This window comes from Eurosta solidaginis, unplaced genomic scaffold, assembly GCF_040869045.1.
Source record: "Eurosta solidaginis isolate ZX-2024a unplaced genomic scaffold, ASM4086904v1 ctg00001269.1, whole genome shotgun sequence".
In the NCBI taxonomy this organism is placed as follows: domain Eukaryota; kingdom Metazoa; phylum Arthropoda; class Insecta; order Diptera; family Tephritidae; genus Eurosta; species Eurosta solidaginis.
The window spans coordinates 214,581-233,197 of record NW_027137041.1 but is presented as its reverse complement, the minus strand read 5'-3'; the positions used below and the strand labels follow the sequence as shown (position 1 = coordinate 233,197).

The 18,617-nt window shown below is 37.2% G+C and overlaps 1 long non-coding RNA gene across 1 annotated transcript; it reads left to right on the top strand.

Moving 5' to 3' along the window:
* Window positions 1–2,299: 2,299 nt before the first annotated feature.
* Window positions 2,300–17,970, top strand: LOC137236043 (uncharacterized). Its single transcript, XR_010948227.1, has 3 exons — window positions 2,300–2,412; window positions 17,575–17,765; window positions 17,868–17,970. It is a non-coding gene; the product is annotated as an uncharacterized lncRNA (long non-coding RNA).
* Window positions 17,971–18,617: the final 647 nt, after the last annotated feature.

Here is an 18,617-nt window from a genome sequence, read left to right as displayed (position 1 = left end):
AAATATTTACCCATACTTTAAAATACTGAACTACAACGAAAATCACTTCGTCGGAAAAATATTTACCAAATAAACGCAAATCCCTTAATGTCTGTTCCGCAAATAAATGAAAGTCAAATTACACCAAATTCACGCATATAAATCTTAATACTAAAATTCCGGAAATTGTTGAATAAACGTTAATGATGATGATGGCGATGGCGATGGACAATGATGTTGCACAATAATAAAAACAACAAACGCCACAAAAAATCTAATAACCATGTGGCGTCTGCTGCTACTGCTTTCTGGCCACTAACTTTTTACACTCAATCGATACAATCTGCTCCGCGGGCGCTGGTTGACTTTGTGTATGTTGTGCTCATGCGACTAAATTCGTTGGTATGTATATTTATACATATTTTTTACTGTACCACCAAACGAAAAAAAAAAAATATTGTGACTAAACTCGCGAAACTAATGAAACACATCAAATAACGACCGGTATTGATAACCAAACGAAAATCTAAAAATAAAAATAAAACTAAACTAATTTGAATCAAATATGCGAAAATAAAATCGAACGAAAAACCATTCACACACACATTGTCGCATATCAAAATGCAATTTTCAACGCAACTGTTGTGCTTTGAACGCGCATACAAAAAATAAAATACCCCAAAACATAACCGCATTGTACACTCAAACTCATGTATGCACACGTACACAACCAAATAAACTACCAATTACCAAAACATAATCAAACCACACACACACTCAACAAAACGATCTACGCTCTAACGCCTACTTCAATGCTCTCGTGGCACTTGTCATCTATTCAACTAATGACGCTCACTCATCTCCTTGATATCCAAATTTATTCCCATCGGTTGGCCATCAAATACCTTCGAACTCTTCATATTCTTTATAACTGCATGAATACACAAACGCCCTGAAAAAATGAACCACAACAACAACTATAACTACTAACACTATAAAAAAAAACAAGTAAGGACGGTTAAGTTCGGGTGTAACCGAACATTACATACTCAGTTGAGAGCTATGGTGACAACATAAGGGAAAATAACCATGTAGGAAAATAAACCGAGGGTTACCTGGAATGTTATACAAAGCTTTTTCTAAAGTTATATTTTGCGTCAATAAATCAATCCAATTACCATGTTTCATCCCTTTTTTAGTATTTGGCATAGAATTATGGCATTTTTTTCATTTTTCGTAATTTTCGATATCGAAAAAGTGGGCGTGGTTATAGTCTGATTTCGGCCATTTTTTATATCAAGATAAAGTGAGTTCAGATAAGTACGTGGACTAAGTTTAGTAAACATATATCGGTTTTTGCTCAAGTTATCGTGTTAAAGGCCGAGCCGAAGGAGAGACGATGGACTGTGTATAAAAACTGGGCGTGGCTTCAACCCGCCCATTTTCACAGAAAACAGTTACCGTCGTAGAATTTTTGTTCGACTTATGGCATTAAAAGTATTCTAGACAAACTAAATGAAAATGGGCAGAGCCACGCCCATTTTAAAAATTTCTTTTATTTTTGTATTTTGTTGCATCATATCATTACTGGGGTTGAATGTTGACTTAATTTACTTAAATGCAGTAAAGATATTAAATTTTTTGTTAAAATTTTACTTTTAAAAATTTTTTTTTTAAAAAGTGGGCGTGTTCTTCATCCGATTTTGCTAATTTTTATTTAGCGCATATATAGTAATAGTAGTAACGTGCCTGCAAAATTTCATCATGATATCTTCAACGACTGCCAAATTACAGTTTAAATTACCTTCTTTTAAAAGTGGGCGGTGCCACGCCCATTGTCCAAAATCTTACTAATTTTCTATTCTGCGTCATAAGGTCAACCCATCCACCAAGTTTCATCGCTTTATCCGGCTTTGGCAATGAATTATCGCATTTTTTCGGTTTTTCGAAATTTTCGATATCGAAAAAGTGGGCGTGGTTATAGATTAAAAAACGATCTGAGATGAGTGCCCAGGAATCTGCATACCAAATTTCATCAAGATACCTCAAAATTTACTCAACTTATCGTGTTAACGGACAGACGGACGGACGGACGGACATGGCTCAATCAAATTTTTTTTCGATACTGATGATTTTGATATATGGAAGTCTATATCTATCTCGATTCCTTTATACATGTACAACCAACCGTTATCCAATCAAAGTTAATATACTCTGTGAGCTCTGCTCAACTGAGTATAACAATAGGTCGTTTGGATTAAAGCCGATGCAAAAGCGATTTTGGCCATACACTAGCATGTGATAACAAATAATGACCGATTGTCAGTCACACATAATGACTTCAATACATGGACGTTAGTAATATGAAATGTGAAAATGGAGGATTCCGGCAAGTACATGTGCCAAGTGAATACGGATCCAATGAAAATGCAAGTAAGTACCATATAACAATTGTTAGAAAATGAAAAATAAAACTAAGTCACATATGTTCCCTAAAAGAGGATTTGTTATTTTTCCACTCAAATGCAGTGTTTAACGTTTCTATGACGTTTGTGTACGTTGATCTTAACCTAAGAACTGTGCTATGATTAATTGCTTATATTTTATATATATTATTATTGCAATGAAATCCTTTTCCTACGAAAAAAAAGTAATCCAAATTTATTCTCATACACTAAAAGCATATGCAAGATTTATGTGTGTGGATTTGGACTAGACCTGAATTTATAATTTGAGTCTTACTGATGAGCTCTAGTTGAAATCTCAGTGATTTTGTATTTTATAAGTACACTCCACAGTCACATAAAATCAGGTTTATGCATGTTTTTGTTGTTGTTTTATTTATATTGCTTCGACTCAGCCAATAGTTGCGACTACTCATCCCAGCAGGTGAGAAAACTTAGAATATAAATGCGGATGGTATACCTGTCGACTAAAATACTCAAATGATTAAAGGGTTGTGTACTGCAATCCTTTCAAGGGGCTGCCAACACAACTGATAGCCACCAGTGGGGCATCCTGTTCCTTTAACAGATCAGGCACTGGCGATCTCAAGTTTCTGATGGAATTCTGGGATGGGTGGCAGGATGACCTAGAATGACCAATGTGGCCATATTAAATCGTTCCCGTTTGGGCATGTATCAACCACAATGGTGCTTGTTATCGGAACGTGCGGGATATGTATCGGGCAAAAGACCATCAACATCGATAACAATCCCCAAAACCTTCGAGGAGTGACTGGCAGTTTCGCCAGAAATTATTCATACGAATGTGGCTATGTAGACGTTAGCTAAACATTACAATTAACAGATGAATGATGTGATTGCGAATAACGAATGGCTTGTCCCGCCACAGTGTCCAGTTCGAAGTGGAGGCAGAGTAACGCGCGACTACCTGAGTAGTCTGATGTTCTCTTCTGTGTGTTTTCAAGATTCAATCACTGTCATTTGTAATTCTGCATATCAGCGGAGTGCTAACGAATATATCCTCCTTCTCGTGACGTGTAGCTCATCGGATCGGTGGCTGATCAATTGCTTTATAAGTCGTTAGAAAATTTGGTAGTGATTATTTTTTTATATTTTAAGCTGAGACTACGGTCGAACTACGCGTTCAATATTTTTAAGTATCTGGATGTCGGTAGCGTAATTCTACCGACATTTATATACTATAGTTCCGTCATCTACTCCTACCGCGACGTGGGTTGGTCGAATATCGGGCTCTAGTGATTTGTAAACTTTTGGCCTTCCGATGGCTCCTTCAACCAATGCGCCCCAAATAGATTACGGTTTCACACTGCTTTCAGTTCATTGATGATTCCGGTTTCCTTACTCGTTCCAGACTCGGATCCGAATCGAATTTCATTTAGATTCTGATTTTAGTTTGTCTTAGGTTTCGGTTCTGATTTCGGTTCCCGACTCAGGTCTAGATAGGGTTTCAATTTTGGTTGTGGTTTCGGTTTCCGTTCCGATCTCGGTTCAAGATTCGGATCCGGATAGGCTTTCAGTTTTGGTTCTAGTTTCGGCCTGAGTGTTTTCGATTTTGGTTTCAATTCCAGACTTTGTTTTTGGTGTGATTTCGGTTTCAGTTAAGCCTTGAATTGATTTTGGTTATGAATCCGGTGTAGCTCTGTTTTTCGTCAGATTTCGCCCATTTTGCTGTTTGTATTACGTTTCGGTATATTTTCGGCTCTTGTTTTGGTAACGACTTCAGTCCAATTTTGGATCCAGTTTCGCGTATAGCCTACACAATAGTTTTGTGTTTATCTGCTCATCGTCCCGCCATTTTAAGTAAAATATGAAACTCAAATATCCTGATCACCCGAAAAAGAGTTTCGCTTTGCAGCCTAGTTTTTAAAAATTTACTCAAAAATTCAGTAAATGAAAAAAATCACTGGTTCGAATCGAGCTCAAGGCCTAACAATAATTTTTTTTTTATCATTATTATTGTTATGATAAATTTTTTCTTAATTGAAAAAATTTTTAAATTAGAATAGAAGAAAGAAAAAATTTAGACAACTGCCAAAGCTCGTTGTATAGATCCATTTCGGGAACTGCTAAATTCCTTCATCGGCAACGTTTAGGCGCCGCTGCTATAACCATTCAGCCATCACAGCGGTTTTTTGTTTGTCTTCATTAATCCTACTTCTATTCTGGTTCGTGCCAATTGATATTCACAACACTGCGACATCTGTTGCAGAATGGCTGTGAAAATTGGACTTGTTTGTTGGCAATGCTGCCATAGTGTCATATTTTATTGACACTTTTTCCCCGTGCTCTGGGATGTATTAACAATTTTTGTTGTTATATCGGCCTACTGATTTTTAAGATCGCGGGTTCGAATCGAGCTCAAGGCCTAACAATAATTTTTTTTTATCATTATTATTGTTATGATAAATTTTTTCTTAATTGAAAAAATTTTTAAATTAGAATAGAAGAAAGAAAAAATTTAGACAACTGCCAAAGCTCGTTGTATAGATCCATTTCGGGAACTGCTAAATTCCTTCATCGGCAACGTTTAGGCGCCGCTGCTATAACCATTCAGCCATCACAGCGGTTTTTTGTTTGTCTTCATTAATCCTACTTCTATTCTGGTTCGTGCCAATTGATATTCACAACACTGCGACATCTGTTGCAGAATGGCTGTGAAAATTGGACTTGTTTGTTGGCAATGCTGCCATAGTGTCATATTTTATTGACACTTTTTCCCCGTGCTCTGGGATGTATTAACAATTTTTGTTGTTATATCGGCCTACTGATTTTTAAGATCGCGGGTTCGAATCGAGCTCAAGGCCTAACAATAATTTTTTTTTATCATTATTATTGTTATGATAAATTTTTTCTTAATTGAAAAAATTTTTAAATTAGAATAGAAGAAAGAAAAAATTTAGACAACTGCCAAAGCTCGTTGTATAGATCCATTTCGGGAACTGCTAAATTCCTTCATCGGCAACGTTTAGGCGCCGCTGCTATAACCATTCAGCCATCACAGCGGTTTTTTGTTTGTCTTCTTTAATCCTACTTCTATTCTGGTTCGTGCCAATTGATATTCACAACACTGCGACATCTGTTGCAGAATGGCTGTGAAAATCACTGACAAATCCAACCGCTACGACACGGTTTTCTTTTATTTTACTACCTTGTTTACTTTGAGTAATAAACTTAAAATGTAAGAGATGTGTTATGGAAAACAATTTTTGGTAAATAACGGGCACTCTAATGTACATATATGTGTATACAAATGTGTTGCTATTGTCGGATTAAAACCGTTTATCTATCTTGTACAATCTTAATTGAGTGTCTCACCTTGTACCCAAACAAAAATAGATAAAAGAAAACAAGAAAGAGGTATTTACCATACACATAAAGACACTAAGCCAATTTGTTCACTTTGAAGGCACTTGAACACGCATGGCGTATACGTGACATTCGAATATTAAGTGAGCAACTGATAAGTAAGTTGTAGACGTTGTGAAGTGAGCATTCACGACGAAATTTGTAATCTGATTAAATATACTCGTATTGAAGGTATATGTATATACATATATACATATGTATGGATGTGTTTTTGTAATTAGTTGACAATATTCATAAAAAGCTTTGTTGTTGCAGACTTTGTTGATAATTTGGGTGTCCCTTTGCATACTTTTAATGATTTTCTCGTTTCTTTGAAAATTTCCATACGGGTGAAGGAAAAAAATAACATGTATATAGCGTCCGATAAGTGCATACATCTTTATACTTTGTGATAGGTAAAAAGACGTAGCGCTGAAAGGTAAGGGACATGAAGAAGAGGAGTCTAAGGGAAGGAATGAAGGAGTAGGAGCGTGTTTTAAAATGCAGGGGATAAAGTAATGAGAAAGAAAGCAAATAAAAGAGAAAAATAAGAAAGGAAATGAGCGGTACAGGAAGTCGAAATTTGAGAGGAAGGATATGGGGAGAAAAAAGTGAAGAACAAAATGGAAAGATGGAAACGGGTAGGCAAAATTTATAAGAAGCGAGACAGATTTAAGGTAAAGAAAATGAGAAATAACAATAAAAGGGAAGAGGAAAAATTAAATGATGTTTTAGAAATCCACAAAATCGCGAGGGGGAAGAAGTGATCGAGTGAAGGTAAAAAACATAAGAAATGGCAGAAACATAGTAAGAGCAGGAGCAATGGTAAAAGTGCAATGAAAAAGGAAAAGTCAGATTGAGAGGGATTGGAAATGGGAAATACAATTTTAAATTATTTTTAGATAAAACTGGGCGGCAGAGAAGTTGGAAATGCTGGTAAAGTATATAAATGGATTGTATACATTGATATTGAGTATTGATACTCCTTTCGTGATTTTCCATAAATTGTACAAAAATAAATTCCTACTTACTGGAAAATGATATCAAATTATTTTGTATACACAAAACGAAAAGAAGAAAAATATTTTATGTAGTTTGTCCATTTGTATGTAGGTGCATACATATGTATATATTAACACTCAAACTCTCCTAGGGTCATTTTGTGACCCAAAGCAACTTCAAACTCGAATTTTTTCTACATCGTTATTTCAATGTTTTTCCTACACATTAGTTACCCTTTGGGCCATTTTGTGACCCATATGAAAAATTTCTTTGGGTCACCCTGTGACCCGTTTCAATTTGTTGTGTTTTGGTCAGCTGTTGCAAATCAAACCGTTTACTTATAACAAGGTAGTTATTATTTTGCAAAAAAATTCAACAGGTGCATAACTTCGGAACTTTGGAAAGTAAAATTGTAAAATAGGAAAAAATGCCGGATGAAAATTGGAATTTGAGGTCAACAGGTGCAAGGGTAAGTAAGAAGGTTTTTATGCTGAGTTTTTTTATAAAAGTGGTAACTTTTCATGCAGCAACGCATCAGTGACGAATAAATTCGTGCTATTCTGAATTCATCTGAATCCAGCAATGACTTGTTTAGCGGCGACAACGATGTTGATATCGATATGGATTATATACCCGAAGTGGAAAGCGATCATGATGATTATGAGGATATTGGCGAAGGTGAAAATGATATTGAAATTTCTTGAAATCAGTCTAACTTCCAAAGCAACAGTAAAGAAATTGTATGGCACACTACCCCTTCACCACATTCAATGTCTAGAGCGCTGTCAGAAAACATAATCCATGGCTGCATGGGAGACACTTCCTATGCAATCCACAGAATAAGTAATATTACAGATTCTTTCAATATCTATTTACCAGCGAAATGAAGCAGGTTACCATCTAGTTTACAAATAAGGAAAGGAAAAGGGTGCATAAAGATAGCTACGTTGAAATTGTAGAGGCAGAATTGGATGCATATTTGGGAGTTTTACTTCTGATTGGTAAAAATTTAATAAGATATTATCATTGATATATATACATATATATATATGTATGTGTATATATTTATATATATTCTATTTAGGTGTTTATCGATCTCATGGTGAAAGTATTCAAAGCTTGTGGGACGCAAACCATAGCCGACCAATTTTAAGAGCAGTGATGTCTATGAAGCGTTTTCAAGTTATTTCGCGACTACTGGCATTCGATAATAGAGAACTGCGTATATCTCAATGTCGCGGAGATAAATTAGCGCCAATACGAGATTGTTACGAATTGTGGGTCGATAACTTGAAACTTATATATTCCCCTCATGAATATGTTACAGTTGATGAACAACTAATTACTTTTCGGGGAAGATGCCCTTTTAAGATTTACATACCGAGTAAGCCCGGGGAATATGGTATAAAGGATTGGGTTGCAGCTGATGCCACAACTGGATTCTGTCTATATTTTCAAATATACACAGGTAAGGAAAATAGGAACGCACCATCGGAAAGAAACCAAGCACAAAGGGTTGTGCTAGATTTCGTTTCTAATTATCAGGGCAGAAATATCACAGCAGACAATTTCTTTTTCCACCTATGACTTAGCTTTAGAGTTACTAAGGAAGAATATCACCTTTGTCGGCACAGTACGAAAAAATAACAGATTTTTGCCAGAATATGCATCACCCGCAGAACTGAGGAAACTACCGGAACACACAAGTAAATTTTTTTTTCAATGATAAAGTGCCACTTGTTCAGTATTTACTACAAAAATTTAAACTAGTGACAGTGATGAGTACTTTTCATCACGAGATAGATGTTCTTCAGGATCAGCCAAAAAAAATAACCAAAATCGTTGAGTTTTATATAAGTCAGCGAAGGCCAGCGTCGACAGGATAGATCAAATGGTTCGAAATTATTCCAGCAAACGCAAAACGAATCGTTGGCCGGAAATTTCCTTGATTTGTCAGCTTTGAATGCTTACGTGATATGTACAGAAATAAATCCCACCTGGAAATAATAAATAATAATAAAATAAGTCTCATAAACGCCGCATATTTTTAGAGGAACTAGGCGACGAACTAGTACGTATTTTGATAGCCAATCAAAGTCGTCTCCCACATGCACCATCATCTGCTTCTATTGTACATAACGTAAGAAGCTCTGAAGGAGCTAACGAGCTCGTACCATCGTGGTGTAAAAAAAGAGATCAGATCGAAAACGTTGTAGCATTTGCCCTCCTGAAGTTGACCGAAAAACTTTCAACCACTGCGTAGTATGTAAAATTCCAGTTTGTTCACAACACAGTCAAACTAAAACAGAAATGACAACTTATTGCCGACAGCATATACCATAAAATTTCTTCAACTTTAAGATTTAATTTTAAATTTACTAATTTTGCATTAAATAAGTATGTATTTACTTAAAGCTTCAGAAAATAATACATAATTATAAAAAAAATGTTTCAATAAACTAGGGTCATTTTGTAACCCGAAGGGTATTATGTGTGACTTTTTTTTAAGAGTTTGAGTGTTAGGGTATGTTGTCACATACGTATTTCATATGCACTTTCAACCATTTTACAATTGCATAAAATTGAGAGGCATAGGAAGTGGAAAAAATATGCATAAACCAAGAAAAATAGTAGTAGCAACGAATTTTCGGAAAGCAAATTTTGACAAAAATCCCTTAAAGTAGAAAAAATAAAATTCTATTGATATATTTTTCTTGTATGTACATTCTATTGTTGATTCTGCTCAAAACCTTTGAGGCTGATATATGCATACATAAAGTCCAACCTGGTTAAACACTGTTCTCTAAAATACATCATAAGTACAACAAAGGCAAATAGCTAGAAAAAGCATAGCACAGGGTGGTTATAAACTTAGAGAAAGGCCTGGAATATAAGGAGTAATACAAGGAGCCTTAGGAGCCTTCTTAGACATTGCCGAAGCCTGCAACAAAGTCTATAAACGGGCGATCATGGAAGGTCTTAACTTTATTGAGGGAAGTCCTGTCGCAAGCAGACGGATCGGCTGCATGTTAAATTGCAGGTGCATAACTTCAAAACGGGGGTTGTAAGAGGCCACAACATCACTGGATAGGGTCACGCCACAGAACGGATTTTCCCCTCTGCCGTGGACGCTAGTCATCAGCAAGCTGCCCTGGAGGTTCGAGGAGGGAACCATCAAACTTAGGGCGTACGCTGATGACGTTGGAAATGTCATAAGTTGAAGGCGCCTTCCAAAAATAAACTCTTTGATGGATCAGGCGCTGCGTGGTATACATACCTGGGTATCTGATGTCGGGTTGCCCGCCAAAGTGGAGAAGACGCATATGGCCTCTTTTACTAAGAGGAACAAGGTCCATAATTGGACCAGGCCTAAGCTAAGGATGGAAACTTTGCACAAAATATCTAGGAATCTTTCTAGACAGTAAGTTGTCATGGAAGATCTACGTGGAAGAGAGATTGCAGAAGGTCTCGATGGCACTTTATCGTGTTTTCTCTTATTGGGTATTTACAGAGATTGTAAAGCTTATCCTGTACTATGGGGTCCTTGTTTGCTAGACATTCAAACAAAAAAGATCCTACCTCAAAAACTTCGAAGGGGTATGCAGGCTTTCAATGCTTAGCATTACGGGAGCCCTGAAAACAACCTCGATGGCTGCCCTGTATGCCATTCTGCACATTACACTTATAGACGAGGCTAAGTGCCTCGAGACGGCGTCATCAATTTCTGGACGAAGATGCTACCTAATTTCGTACCTGTGCTTTCAAGAGGCTCATAGAGCTACACCAATGGTGGAAATTTGGCGCAAGGGCGCTCAAATGGGAGACGAGGCCCTACACCTGTATATCGATGGTCCTAAAGTAATGGAAGAAGTATGGTCTGCTGTATACTACGCTGATCCGGAAATAAAGAAGTGTAGTGTTTTTTCAATTGTAGTGTTTTTCAATATTGATAGCTGCTTAACGTAAGTACCTGTCAGTGGAAGACTCAATCCCACGGTGTCAGACATGGATCTAATTGCCTGAACAATGGCTCAATTATCGGCTCCATGCTGCCTTCCCTCAACACTTCTTAACGGAGTCCTTGGTACCAATTAGCTTGTAATCGGGCGTTTCAATTATAATTTCTTACCTTGGTCTGATAGGTGAGGACAATGGCATCCGGTTGCAAGGCAACTCCACCTTGAATTCCACTATGATTGTAATTCCATGTGCGAGTATTTCGCAGTAACATGTTCTGATGCTAGGGCTCATAGGTGGAAGTGATAGCCGTGACTAAAGCAGTAAAGGCACTGAAGAAAAATTACTTAAACTGAGCCGCGTAAAATTTTACATTGATGACCATGCAGCAATTAGGGCAATAATCCCTCACATTACATCTAAAATGGTGTTAGAGTGAAATCAATCCCTAGAAAGTATAAACAACGGAGAAATATAGATATATACACATATGTATGGGGCATATTGGAATAGATGGACATAAAAAAGCGGATGAGCTAGTTAATAACGGTGCATCTGTCGAAGCTTGCTCCGTGGACATCCCAATTAGATTGGGTGAGATTAAGAGAAGGCGAGAGTTGTACATGATCGATCAAGCGGGAAAGGCGTAGGTCCATGCGCGCGCCTGTAAAGTGTTGAAGGTTATGTATAGGTCTTACAACCTTAGACTCAAAAAGTAGCTCCTATCATTAAAAGGAGAGGACTGTAATTCATAAGGGGTATATTGACTGGACACTACTTTTTGGCTAATCATACCTTTTAATTAAGCTTAAGCAGTGATAGCAGCTGTAGGAAGTGCGCATTCAAGGAAGAAACAATTATGCACGATTTCTGCTCGTGCCCTGCGCTTGCCAGGCGAAGATTCTAGCCTTTAGCAGCGATTCAGCTATCAGAACTAGAAGCAACAAATGGAATGGGTCCTAGAAAGCATTTAGTATTTGCCATAGGATAGAGTTATTCTTATAGATCTGGGACCGACTGCATAGGTTCTAGATAGAACACGTCTAAACACCAAAGGAGGTGTCTTTTTGGAAAATTTGTGTAATTTTTTCAACTTTCTTTTTTAAATTAAGCCATATTTCATGCACCTTGCGCTACTACTAAACAAGTTAAGAACGCTTTTAAAAGGTCTGCAAAGAGGAGCAATTGCCATTTCGTAGGACATCACAATATTAAAAGTGTCAGCTGTGGGGAACAGTAGAAGGTATACTACCAGTAAGATATGCTGCAGGGTATCTACAACATTCCCCATAAGAACATGCGGTGCAAGTGTGTGTATGTTGGAAAAAAAATCAACAACGTCAAGGACAATCACAATAAAGGATAAATGATATAAATAAATAAAACCCAACAAAAAAACATAAGATATAGTACTACTGTAGTTGAAGAAGCACTGTAATTACTTTTGTATGGCAATATCCGAAATAGGTCAGAGGTGGCTATCTCTGCATTGCTTGTCAACTTGTTTTAGGTTAAACATAGATAGATAGATAATTAATTGGGGATCGCACTGCGACCATTGGTCTATTGTGCCCTCAACTGCTTCACAACACCTCATCCAAGCCGACATCTCTGATAAACCCTAGCAGTTCACCTGGCTTGAGGGATTTGATGTGAGAATGCTCCGGCCGTGGTGAGTCCATAAACTTAGCTCTACGTCTTGAGATTGCATCGCACTCCAAGAGGATATGGTCCGCCGTCTCCGCTGATCGATCACAAAATCGTCATGTGTTGTTCGATATTATACCCAGCCTTTGCATGTGACTGTTCAGTCTACAGTGTCCTGTAAGAATATCTGTTAGAATTCTTAGGTTATTTTTCGAGAGACCTATAAATGCCCTGTATCGAGTTGTGCAGTAACCCCCTAACAGTAGCTTAGATTGTCTCAGGCCTGGCATATTACGCCAGTGTTTTTCCCTGTTTTCCTTTTCTTCTGCTAATAGATGCCCCCTAATTTCCTGCGGGCCTACTGGCAGGAACGGCTCAGGACCAATAGGTCGTATCGTTGCTGCCTCTCTGGCCAGGCTGTCCGCCTGCTCGTTTCCCTCGACTCCCCTGTGCCCAGGAACCCAGGCCAACAGTAGTTCATTGTGTGCTCCTAGTTGATTCAGCCTTTCCACGCACTCAAGGACTAGTGCTGATTTTATTTCAAATGCCGAGATGGCCTTGAGGGCGGCCTGGCTGTCACTGAGTATGGAAATTTTCTCATTGGAGTATTTTCGCTGAAGGTTCAGGTCCGCGCACTGGCTTATGGCGAATACCTCCGCTTGAAAAATGCTCGGGTATGCTCCCAGGGGTATTTATATCTTGGCTCTGGGTCCAACGACTCCAGATCCAATCCCCTCTGGGGTCTTCGAGCCATCGGTATACCATACTATACTGTTTAGCTGCTGAATGCTCTCAATTCTGTTTTCTTCCCACGTACCCTTGTCTCCCAGTTCTACTTTATATCTTTTCTCATATACTATCTGCCTGAGGATATCATCCCTCGGGAGTTGAGAGATTGGGATCTTCCCTCTCAAGCAGTGAGCTACCAGCTTCTGTACGTTATCTGGGGGGACCATGTTGTCCTCCCCCGGGAAGTAGGCTGCGGCTAGCACAATGCTGGAGTCTTCACCATTGACTTCCGCATCTATTTGTACCGCCACCAGATCTCGACTTAAAAACTCTGTAATGCAAAAATAGTTAATATCTGCTTTAAGCATTACCCATGCTCTAGGTCTCTGCTGGGAGAGATCCCAAACATAAGTTAAACATAAGTTATCCTTTTATTAACTGTAATTTGCATGTACATATTTAACTGTTATAATAAAACAATTCCGGTCAGCGGTGCACCACATACAAAGTTAGGCACAGTGTACAAAACTGTCAAATCCATCTAAAATTTAATGGTGGGTTTTTAAGTTTTATTTCAACTCGGCAACGACTTCTGCCAAGCATTGTTGGGCACCCCTAAAAATTTTGTGGTGGTGGAATTGGAAAAGATTACATGATCACAACAACAATAACATATGGGAATAGATCACATACGAATAAAATCGATGTCTTTTATTGTGTATGTATGAAATCAAAGCTGAGCGAAAGAAAACTAACCATTCTCTTTGCAATTGTTTATAATTTGTTAATATTCAAAAAATTTTGGTATTTGGGCTTTTTCTTGGCTTAATTTTCTTCAATATCACAGTTACAAAAGTTACCATGGCAACTGTGCATGTCTTCCCAACCAGTTAGTGGTTGACTTGCTTTCAGTTGACTAAAAGTGAGTTACTTTAAGAAAGCTTATTTTACCCATGTGCAACTTTCTTCTGCAGGAGCACTTTGTTTTTCCACTGGGGCATGACTGCTGGCTTTAATACTGCATATTCTCCATTCATAGCCACTCAAATTGGTATTGTTTGCTCTGCATACCAACGATTGCACAGGTCAAAGGAGATCCAACGCATTGCTTCTAGTGTTAAGCCAACAATGATGGTACAGTGGAACTTTCATAAGAACAAATAAAAAATAAATACAAGTGTCACAATGAAAAGTATGATGACAGTTCGTTTCTGGCCCTCAGGTCGCTTGCACCCAGTCTGCTTTTGTTAAGCACCCGGCACAAGAGACAGACAGTAAATTTATCATACCACTTTGATTCCCTTTAAAACAGAAAAGTGCTGACATATGAGCGCATTTCAATTTTTATTTATTTGTTTTCTTTTTTTTTCATATTTTGGTTAAGTTGTACATGTGACATGGCCAATATTATTGAGGCAGTAGTGAGTGCAAGTGTATATAATCTTTGCCAGTATATGTAAATATGTACATATATACATATAACTGTAAGATGAGTTGTGTGCAGACTCCTACACCACTTCCCTCTTTACGGTAGCAATGAAATCGTGTACTGTTGCCAATCAAAATATTTATAATATAATCCATGCGTAGCAGCCTGGCAATTGAGGAAGAGGTTTCGATTAATACACAGTAGCTATATATGGGGTATTCCATCCCATTTCGACCAATTTTGAACCCGACCCCTTTAGAACTGGCTGAAAGTTTTTCTTCTTTTTCTAGCTTACGAAAGACGTTTTTCAGAATTTTTTCAATTTCATCCAACTCAAAAAAAGTTATGAATTTAAAAAAAAAACACCGTTTTTGTTTTCAAAATGCTATAACTTTTTCAAAAATTTACCGTTTGGGATCTTTTTTTTTTTTTTAATTTGTTTTTAAATGTACTTTTCGGAAGAAATACAAAAAAAATTTTAAAGTTTTTTTTTTTTTTGTAATTTTTCAGTTTTTCGAGATTTTTCGAATTTCGTCATTTTTTTTTTCTCATAAAAAACTTCAATCAATTCTGCAATCATCCCCACTAATCCCGGAGTGGGCCGATTTTTTTTTTTTAATTGAAAATAAAAAACTTTAAAAATTTTATTGTATTTTTTCCGAAAAGTACATTTTAATTAAAAAAAAAAATCGCTCCACTCCGGGATTAGTGGGGATGATTGCAGAATTGATTGAAGTTTTTTATGAGAAAAAAAAAAAAAAATGGCGAAATTCGAAAAATCTCGAAAAACTGAAAAATTACAAAAAAAAAAACTTTAAAATTTTTTTGTATTTTTTCCGAAAAGTACATTTAAAAACAAATTTAAAAAAAAAGATCCCAAACGGTAAATTTTTGAAAAAGTTATAGCATTTTGAAAACAAAAACGGTGTTTTTTTTAAAAATTCATGCCTTTTTTTGAGTTGGATGAAAAAATTTGAAAAAATTCTGAAAAACGTCTTTCGTAAGTTAGAAAAAGAAGAAAAACTTTCAGCCAATTCTAAAGGGGTCGGGTTCAAAATTGGTCGAAATGGGATGGAATACCCCATATATAATGATAATTCAGTCAGATATTGCACCAGTTCTGATCACTTTAATAGTATTTCATTATATATTGAAAAGCTTTTTAGTTAAGGAAAAAAGTTGTTCTTGCTAACGATTGCGAGTCGGTGTAGTCTGTCGAAAAATGTATCAAATACCATCTATCTTATAGGTAGGGCGAAAAGTTCCTTCACGCTTGTGAAGATGAGCCATGGTTTTATGCTGAACACGGCATACTTTAGTGGGTAGAAATCTTCTATTCAGTCATATTCCTAGCAGGCACAACATTGAAAATGGTGGCGTGTAGCAACAGATCTTGCATTACAAGCATAGTATCTGGGCTTTCAGACGGCACTCATTTTGAAATGCGCACCCTTTCACTAACTAAATCCGCTATTGTAGCTGCGTTCTTTTTAGCACCCCAATAGCCCAACCTTCTTTTATCACGGGGATATTCGGTGTTTGAAGACTCCACGGATACTCTTCATAGCACGTTTGACTAAGTGCGACAAAACAAACTTCATGGAAGTATACAAGTTTATTGCCTTCATATAAGGAAATATGATATTCAGCCATTCTTTGAGATAAACAGTGAATTCAACACTGGGGGCTCCTGATTATCTAGTGCCTATTTTCAATAAACTAATCTTTCTTGGAATATTTTTACTTAAAGCCTCTCAGAGGAAATAGTGGGTGGGAATTCCATCAAATCAACCAGGGCTCCAGACATATCGACCAATATGTTATTTATATATATGTGTCTATATTGATGAACATTATCAGTGTGGATCTTGGCCGAGAGATAACCATTGCTCTCACTTTGTGCTGTTGACACACGTCTTCAACTCAGCAGGAGTGGAGTTAAAATAGTGCCTCAATGCGATCAAAGAACAGAAATCTCGACATGAATATAAAAATCAAAGAGAGAGGGGAAGAAGGAAACGGGAACACCGCTAAAAAATTCAGTCCTGGATTTTAGTAAGTCGTAAAATAATAGCATTTTAGTAAATAAGCGTACTCGGGAGATGGGCCTTGGAACGTTTTAAGGAAATATTACATCAAGAAATTAACGTCCCCTTCCTCCTAACTCTAAGTCCGAACGTAAATCAAATTGCGAAAGCAAGTTGCTACCGCTCCGGTTAGTCTGTCTTCAGCTTCTGCTGTTACTGCCTAACTCTAGATAGCTGTTTCTCAACATATGTCGATAAGTAGTCGCTCCGAATCTACCTCCACGTACTCCACTTCATCTGTTATATAACTGATGCATTTATGGGTGACGACGGCCGTAGAGGAATTCATAGGTACGAGCCGTTTACTTTTAAGTCTGGCTTTCTCTCATGTTCCCTTGCCACCATTTGGGGCCACCATTTTGGGGAAACTGTTGCTCTCCCTATACCTATGGTTTACGTCTCCATGTGTATTTATTTTTAGCACATAAGTTCTACTCATTCAGTGATCGAGTCCTACCTAACCCTGAAGAATAAATCACTCTGCAATTGTCTTATTCCAACGTCTCTCAAAACTAAGGGATAAAAATTGAGGATTTCTTAAATATTTGAGCACGCATCAAGCTTTTTAGCGATCAAACCGCTGAGCTTTCAACAAGCGATCGTTATTAATAACATTTGCTGGTGATGAGCTACGCTTATTACTTTATAGCTTCCCTCCATGAGTATAGGCAATGTCCTTGACATCTTACCTTGCCATCAACACCCATCGGTGCCAAAAGGTAACGAATAAGTCTCTACTGCGTGAGAAATATGCGATTGATATGACCTAACCTAACCTTCTACTTGATGTGTGTTATGGTAGCGAAAGAATGACTCGCCTAAAAGTGTAAAGCTGAAAAGGTCTCAGCTATAAAAAGCTCAATTCTCCCTTTAGTACTAATTAGCATTCGACATTATATATTCATTTCCACAGACAGAAATATTGGAAGTAGTGATACCAATATCATATCAATGAGGAAATATCTGGCGATATGATGGTGCCCGAAGGAGGCTCGGCAAAGTTGGTATGCAGAGCGCGAGCACATCCAAAGCCAAAAATAACATGGCGACGAGAGGATGGACGCGAGATTATTGCGCGTAATGGTGCCCACCAAAAGACTATAGGTATTTAGAGAAGAAATTGACATATTCATACATATACATACACGTTTTAGATATTATAAAGAATGTAAAATTCCTTGCTTTTTCTTCTGTTGCATTTTGCAGCTCTATCAGTTGAGGGCGAAATGCTTACATTGACCAAAGTAACACGCAGCGAAATGGGCGCCTACATGTGATCGCCTCTAATGGTGTGCCGCCGTCAGTCAGCAAACAAATGAAATTACAAGTGCATTGTGAGTATGAAAAATTTTGAGCTTACACATTAGGGTGGTCCTTATTTTTGAACTTTAAAAAAATGGTCGGGGCACCCTGTCATATGATTCTCCTCAGAAAAAAAATTAATACGTATTTTTTTATTTTAGTTTTAGAAGCATTTTAGAGGTCTCTACCATGCATCAAAGTTTTGGAAAACGACTTTTGAAGAGACAAAATACCTATGAATCCGTAATATTATCTAATGGCATGCTTTTATTAGTATATGTATTAGAGTGATTCAAAAAAATTGCCACCCCTTAGGGTTAAGTTAGAGCACTAAATTTTTCCAAGGCTAATATTTTCCAAGGCCTAAAGTTTCAGGAGGTAAGCCCGAAAAAACAAATTTTTTTAAATTTGAATCACCCTAATGTATATATTCAGTTGATATTGAAATCAAAAAGTAAGAACTCATGTTATTATTGAAAATATCGAATCTGAATTTCTAAATAGTAGCTTGCTTTGATTTGTTTATAAGTGAAAATAAGTTTTTAAATTCAAAAACTAGGTGGCGTTGCATGGCCGTGAACTACATTTTTTTTTAATTGTAACCCGAGTTGGCTTTGCACACACCTTTCTATATATTGGTTTGTGTTTTATAAG